Source organism: Humulus lupulus, chromosome 3 (genome assembly GCF_963169125.1).
Source record: "Humulus lupulus chromosome 3, drHumLupu1.1, whole genome shotgun sequence".
NCBI lineage: Eukaryota > Viridiplantae > Streptophyta > Magnoliopsida > Rosales > Cannabaceae > Humulus > Humulus lupulus.
In genome coordinates this window covers 53,511,800-53,520,221 of record NC_084795.1, presented here as the reverse complement: position 1 = coordinate 53,520,221, position 8,422 = coordinate 53,511,800, and positions in this window count along the sequence as shown.

Sequence of the window (8,422 nt, the reverse complement as noted above, 5' to 3'; positions counted from 1 at the left end):
AATACGACAAATGCCAGTGCTTCGCCACAGTCGCCCGAGCTGCTCCAATCGAGTTGACGATGATCTCATCCCCATTGCCATTTGCAGTACAGGGAATTGATTTAATAGGATCTTTACCTATGGGAAAGGGAGGAGTTCGTTATGTGGTGGTGGCCATTGATTATTTCACGAACTGGGTAGAGGCCGAGCTTTTGGCAACCATCACTTCAAAGAGAGTCCTCGAATTTGTGGTTAAAAACATTGTGTATCGGTTTGGGCTTCCTAAAAAGAACGTGTCAGATGCGATCTCTTCACTGATTTCTGTGAAAGGCATGACGTAATTAAAAGTTTTTCTTCAGTTGCATATCCACAGGCCAGTGGGCAGGTCGAGGCTGTGAATAAGACCCTAAAGGAGAGTCTTAAGAAAAGGTTAGATGAGGTCAAAGGAGTCTGGCCTGACCAGCTCCCGCAGGTACTTTGGGCATACCGAACTTCCTATAGGACCTCCACAGGACACACCCCCTTCTCCTTGACTTTCGAAAGTGATGCCATCTTTCTCGTTGAAGCAAAGGTAGCCACGCACAGGCTACGGACATTCAGCCAGGAGCAGAATGATGAGTTGCTTAATGTGTTTCTTGACCTGATTGATGAGAAATGAGTGGATTCACAACTACAACTTGCACATTACCAACAGAAAATCTCTCGTTATTTTAATTCTAAGGTCAAAAGATGTAATTTTGGTTTGGGCGATCTAGTTCTCTGAAGGGTCTTTTTGGCGAACAAGGACCCTAAAGACGGGCTTTAGGTCCGAACTGGGAAGGACCCTATCAGATCGTGGAAATTTTGCGTGCATGAACTTTCAAGTTAGCTCGGCTTAATGGAGAAACAGTCCCACAGACCTGGAATGCGAAGCACTTAAAGAAGTATTATCAATAGTATTACCAACCATCTATGTAAGGCAGATTGAGGTTAAGTTATTTAAAATTTAAAATCCTGGATACAACCAGGTAGAAAAATATCCTGGATATAACCAGGTCGGAAACTTAGAAGCTTGGAAAATTTATTATCCGACGGCTTTTTAAGAGCACGAGGTATCAATAAACCTAGCACGAACTAAGTTCAAATTACTTAAAATCCTAGATACAACCAGATACAAAACTTAGAAGTTAGCAAAATTGAATATTCGATGGCTTTCCTAGAAGCTCGAGATGTCAATAAACCTAACGTGAACTAAGTTTGAAATATTTAAAACTCCAGATATAACCGGGTCCAAGGCCTGACACATAACAAGTACGATATAAATCAACACATTAAATTTGGAAATAACCAAACTTAAAATATCTATCCCGATCTAATGATCGATTCCTAAAATCTCGAATGTGCAAGTATAAGAAATCATAAACATGAGGGATAATCAAGGAAAAGGAAAATAGATTAAAAGTTAGATATATGAATTAAAATTCAAGTTGTCCCGAGGACAAAAACCTCGAACTGGCCCAAGGGAAATTGTTTACAAACACACATAAAAAAAAAGAAAGAAAGAGAAGGCTTCATCAAGCCCCTCTAGGGCGTTTGGAGGACATGACCTCCTCAATCTCCTGCTCGCCCGCAGTGGAAGCATCCCCTATCTCCGACGGCTCTTGCAAGATCCGAGCTTTGAATTTCTCGAGGTATGGATCCCACAGCTCCAGAGCCATGAAAGTAAGTTGCCATCCTGATTAAATGCCCAGAAATGATACAACATGTCTTCCATGGCAGACAGTGAGGCCGTTTTCTCTTCCTTAACCACAGCCTCGGCCTCTAGCTACTTTGCTTTAGCCTCAGCAACCTCGACCTGAAGAGCAGTCAAGGAAACCTTTGTGACCTACTCGCTAGACGATGCAAGGGCAGCCTTGGCATCGTGCTCGCCTTTTTGAGCAGCTGAAAAGGCAGCTTTTGCAGTTTGCTCGTCTTCTTGAGTAGCGGTCAGGGCAGTCTTGGCAGCTTGGAGCTCAGCCTGGAGTTTATCATTCCTAGCCCTAGCTCGGGCTATACTGCGATTTTGAGCTAGGGCCGACTGCAAAATAAAGAGACAAGTTAGACGCATACTTGGGTAGGATGAAAAGAAGAAATTCACTAAGGAATGATATCTTACGGTTAGGGTCATCCCCAAGGCTTACTCCATGAAGTTCTCTGAGCTCCGCTCCTTTATCGTCCTCAGATCCCTCGAGTTGGCTTTATAGACGTGCTCCACCATGTGGTTCGCCGTCTCGTAAAGGGTCCCCCGAAAGGTATCGGGGATCTTCCTAGATCCTGAGGATTGATTGGGATGCACACAGTAGCGGTGGGGACAAGAGGAGCTGGGGGATCGGCTTGTATAACTTGATCCCGAGCATATGCAAACTGAGGAGGAGAGGGAGGAGGAGGAATCCTTTTCTCTGTCATGGTGGAAGCCGGAGCTGATGAGCTCATACCTTTCCCCTTAGTAGGGGATTTGGAAGTGTTTCCTGCTGCAAGAGGCGTTTTCTTTGTAAACTGGGGTTTCTTTATGACAGGACCCGAGATGGATTTTCCCCTGTGGAAAACTGTGTGGAGGTCGGGAGCTCCTGATCATTCCATATATACGCCTAAAAAGAATAAGAAGGGAGTTAATTCACAAGTAAAGTTGGAAACTTACACAAAAGAAATAAATAAAGGTCCTACCCTCCGGGCTAGGGTAGGAGGAGTCTATTATCACGACCTCTGGCCTGGGGACTATTGGAGGAGAAGGGGAATCTAAGTCTAAAATTTCCTGGATTATAGGAGGTTCGGGCTCAGGCTCTACCTAAGGGCTGGACTCCTCTACATATTGCCTAAATCTAGGGGCAAAGGTCCCCTGGAGCAAAGAAGGCCACGACCTGATATTGGTCTCATACTCCTAAAAAATGGTTGACCTAAAGGTTAAGGTATTATCTACAACAACAGTGCCCTTAGGGTAACCCATATCATGGCGCAACACTAAATGGTCCACGCATTGGAGCAGGGTTATGTTACGGTCTGGATTGTTAGGGTGGTGATGGACGAGCTGGTTTGGGTTAAATCTAACTAGCCTAAATTCGGTGACAACCCTATCTAATTCCTTATAAGGGTATGGGTTATCTTGGCCGGAGGGTCCGGCTGCTACCCCTGATGCAACTCATTCTAGGTCAGGACCTCGAGCAGCCTCGGGAGTCCGCCTCTTTCGCATAAGCGGCACTTCATCTTCTTCTTGTTCCTCGCCTTCAGTGGCCTCAAGGTCTCCTTCTTGGGGAGGTAGGATCTTGTGGACTACCGAAAGGTTAGCCTGTGTCCTTCTTAAGGCCAAAGTCTGGCCTTCACCAATCAATTGGCACACCAGCATTGTGACGTCATTCACGAGCTGGCGATAATCCTTCTCGCGGGGCGGGAGCTCGGACAATGTGTCATACTAACCCCCAAGGGTCGCAGACTTCTCCGTCCTTGCGAATATGGCTGCACAAAAAATGATAAAATCAGTTAGTATAAACACAAGGAGTTTGTCTATTAAAAAGAGAAAGAATGACTTCGCGAGCTGAGGAAAGAATGAAGACTTACGAGGATGGTTGAAGTATCGATGCTCACAATTGCGGAACCCATTCGACATAAAGAATTGATCATTGTAGTCGTTGGGGTGGCTGGCGAGCTAGATGACCAACGCTGAGTTTGGGAATCTGGTGAGGTAGTAGAATTCGTCACCTCGCCCTCTATGCTCCGGGTTGGCCTTAAGGCAGAAGAAATAGAGGATATTTGCTGGGGTGGGGACCTCCCACGCGTGCTTTAAAAAGAGGTATTTCAGCCCCACCAGAAGTCCGTATGAATTTGGGGGGAGCTGAAACGGTGCCAATTTCACGTAGTTGAGGAAGTCATCAAAATATTGGTCTAGGGGAAGGAAGGTCCTTGCCTTTAAGTGCTTGTCACTCCAGGCCGTGAAGTTGTGATGGAGGAGCGCGCAGCTCCGTTCCCCTTCGAACAGAGGTCGGGCAATGAGAACTCTGGACCCGACCTCTATATTGTGGCTTAGCATTATTTTATTGACCCTTCCTTGGGTCGTGATCTTGGAGACGATCGTCTCCCTCTCCCCCACAGGGCCGAAATGAGGTAGAGGAGATTAAGAGGAGATCTCGTTTCCCTTGTTGGTTTGTTGGGCCGACGAGCCAGGTGCATTCTTCTTGGGTATGCTCTTCTTGGGTGCCATTAGATCGCCTAACGAACAAGAATAATGAGTCACTTAGTAGGCGATCTAAGATTTTGTAAAGGTTATGATATGGGTGTACGGGGGAGAATGATATCTATGATATACGAGCTGAGTTAGTCTCAGCCTGTTGCGTGATTCCACGCGCTACCCTACGCAACGCGCCTTGGTTTCCCAACAAATCCCTAACGTTTAGGGATCCGTGTGTCAGAAAATCCGGCCACTACTGTCCTTGGGGGGCGGTTTAGAGAAAAACCACCCAAGAAACGTGTTCCCTAAGCAATCTGATTTTTGAACCCTAACCTTTCATCTTGTATAACCCGAATGGGTATTTCCTAAAATTTTCCACAAGTTACCCCAAATCTACCCAGAAAATACCCAGTTTCGTGAATGTCAAAGTTCTAGTTGATATTCTAAACCTTCTCAGTAAACCTAAAGTGGAAGCCTATGTGCCAAAAACATTGAGAAAAACATCCTAATATTAACTACGGTGAAGCATGGTAAATGAAACACATAAATTAGTAAAGAAAAGTTCCTTTGAAATGATAAGACTTATAGTGTGTTCGTCGATAGAAGGAGTAGATTTCGCGAGGGAGAGTTCCTGGAAAACTCCTGAGTAATTGAGCAACTGGGTTTCAGAGAGATTGTGCAACAAAAGATTTTTTTGCCTCTCTTTTCTCTAAAGGAAGAAGGGTTTGAAAACATAGAAGAAAGAATATGAAGAAAGATTTCGTATAAAGGTGATGAACTATGGAAATTGTCCACCCTATTTATACGTAAACAACATAAATCAATTTGAGCCATCCGATTTGGTCAGTATAAGATCCAAGGGCTATGTTTCAAAGGAAAAAACGGCGGCAAAAAAGTTGACAAGACAATTGTTTCACTCCTCGAAACCCGAACAAACGCCAATTGTAGTGTTCCACGTGTCAAGTACTCAAGTAGTGGGCAGACATGGTTTATTGCTATAGAAGTCTAAAAGTCCCTACTGTGTAGGTCATAAGGTGACGTCATAAACCACGAGCAAGGACTTGGGGGGCAAATGTGTATCCTAATTTCAACACGGGTCTTTCACTCAGATCGTGTGCAGCTGGCAAATAAATGCAAGGAAGAAATAGCCAAGGAGTCCATGTACTTTCCATATAGGCATCATGATTTTCATGATAGTTGTCCGAGCTAGGGATGCATAAATTGATAAGCACGAGCTTATAATATTTATAAGCCATGACCTCCTCAGTACGAGCTCGACGATATATCCAACTCGGGGTGATTTGAAGATATGGTGTATCCGCAGACTATTTATTTCATGATCAGATCATATCCTAGTATAAATGGGAATATTTTATATTAAATGTAATAAATACGCAAATCCGTGATTGACTCATGGGGTTACCTAAACCTGTCCAAGGAATTTCTCTATAAATATTGAGAAATTTGGACGGGAAAAAAGACGATTATTCTGTAATACTGAAACTCTATCAAAATAGAGAGAGAAAAACAGTAATAATATAGACTCGTGGACTATGTAGATTTTAACCACTGAACCACGTAAGAAGACCAGCATTCTTGAGAGTTATTTTCTTACTTCGGTTTACCATCAAGCACTAATTTATCCTTGTTATTTTCTTAATTCACCGTTGGCAAAAAACCGCGTCAACAGATACACATATGATAAATGGTTTTATGAGAATGAAATTCTACTAGTCAAGCGTGAAATAATCGCTGAAATCTTGAAGAATAAGAAAGGTAAATATGATTTATTTGTTCTTATAACTAAGTGGAAAAATATTTGTCAACCTAAATTTTACACTCAGGGTCCACTAACAATGTTTATTCTTATGTGTAGATAGTTAAATCTAACGGTTCAAAGAAGGTTGCTGATGAAGTTCATGAAGTCAAAGAGAGAGAAAACATCTAGTTTAAGAAAGCGATGAAGAAAATCCATTTATTTTAAAGTTCTTTAGTTTTAATAAAAAGAAAACTTTATTGTTTTTTTGAAAAATGTTTTAGTTTGTTTCTTTTAGTATTTTGAATTTTATTGCATGTATTGACTTTAGAATATTTAATTTTTAATATGATTATTTTAATTTTTCTTTAGACATGCAATTAAAAGTTCAGAATTTAACACTTTTATTAACTGAACGATTGCTAAATAACTCGGAATTATTTAAAGTAGCTAAATCGAAAGGAAACAAAAGACAAAATGTTTCAAATGAGAATCACACATATCATTGGCATCTTAGACTTGGTCATATAGGACTAGACATGATAAACCGGTTAACAAAAGAGGGACCATTGAAACAAATTAGAGTTGGAACTCTTCCGGTTTGTGAGTCTTGTCTAGAAGGCAAAGTAATCAAACGTCATTTCTCAGCGAAAGGAAATAGAGCTAAAAAGCCTTTAGAGCTTGTACACAACAATGTCTATGGTCCAATCAATATACAAGCAAGAGGTGGGTATAAGTACTTCGTCACTTTTATTGACGATTACTCAAGATATGGTCATACTTATCTATTGCTTAGGAAATCTGAAACCTTTGGTAAGTTTCAAGAATTCAAAGTTGAGTCTGAGAAGCAATTAAGAAAGACTCTTAAAACACTTCGATCAGATCTATGTGGTGAATATTTGGATTTAGAATTCAACGATTTCATATTGGAGCACGGTATTCTATCCCAACTCATAACACATGAACGCTGGAGCAAAATGTTGTTTCAGAAAGAATAAATAGAACCTTGTTGGACATGGTCATGTCTATGTTAAGCTACTATTCACTTCCTCTCTCATTCTGGGTACATGCACTTCAAACGACGAATTACTTTTTGAATGTGGTCCCATCTAAGACAATAAGCAAAACGTCACTAGTACTGTGGAATGGAAACAAACTTAGTTTGCAACATTTCTGCATTTGGGGTTGTCCTGCTCATGTTCTTAGACCTGAATCAGAGAAACTTGATTCGAGGTTTGAAGTGTGCATTTTTGTGGGCTATAGTCCCAATGACCAAAATATATTTGTTTCAACAAATGCGACCTTCCTTGAACACGACTATATGAATAACTATAAACATCAGAGCAAGGTAGTTTTTGAGGAACTCACAGTTGATAAGATTTCATGACCTTCATCATCATCATTAAATGGTAAACAACAAATCAAGGAAACCACTATTCTTGAAAAGAAACCCCAAATGCAACATAGTAGTGGAAGGATTGTGAGACAATCTATTCACTACGAACATGAGGCACATGTCCTACTTTCTGATACAGACAAGGAAGATCCATTAACCTTCAAAGAGGCAATGGATGATCCTAAGAAGGTGAAATGTCAAGAAGCCATGAAGCAAGAAATTGAATCCATCTATTCAAATTTGTTATGAGAACTTGTAGACCCACCTTAAGATGTAGGTTTATCTGGTGCAAATGGATCTTCAAGAAGAAAAGAGGTGTAGATGGGAAAATGGAGACTTTCAAGGCAAGACTAGTAGCCAAAGGTTACATTCAGAGAGAATGTGTTGATTATGAATAAACATTTTCTCCTGTGGCTATGCTAAAATCCATTCGCATCCTCTTATATATAGCTGCCACGTATGACTATGAGATATGACAGATGGACATCAAGACATCATTCCTTAATAGCTATCTTGATGAAAGTATCTATATGGTACAACCAGAATGTTAGGATTAATGCCCTAAAAGAATGTAAAGGAATTTGATTGGTTTTAAATAAAAGTACAGTTTTATTATATTTGAATGTTATAATGATTGTTTGAATTAATTATATAATAATATCAAGAAAATTCCCTATTCATTCATGAGAATATGATCTTGTATTAGTATGAGAGAATTAAGATCATATATAATGAATAAAATAGTCAGTAACATATTAAAGTAAGGAATCTTTAATGAATGGTTACTAGTACGATTTGCTAAGCATACGAGATGCAAGTAATCTAGATTCATATTACTGATGTGGATATACATCTTAGTAAAGGTGTTGTATATAATAGAGATTATATATGATAGGACCGATGAGAATTAATTATTTTTATAAACTTGTCATTTGACATAAAGATTTAATTCTTGTCATAGCAGATGATCATTTGTAAATCAGTCTAAATCCTGAGAATTCAAGAACTCCTGTTTATGTTTATTGGATCTTTTGATTCACTCGTTAAGGTCTCTTAGAATAATGAGGCTAATGACTTTTGTTTTGAAGATTAAATATCATGGATGGCTGGGAAC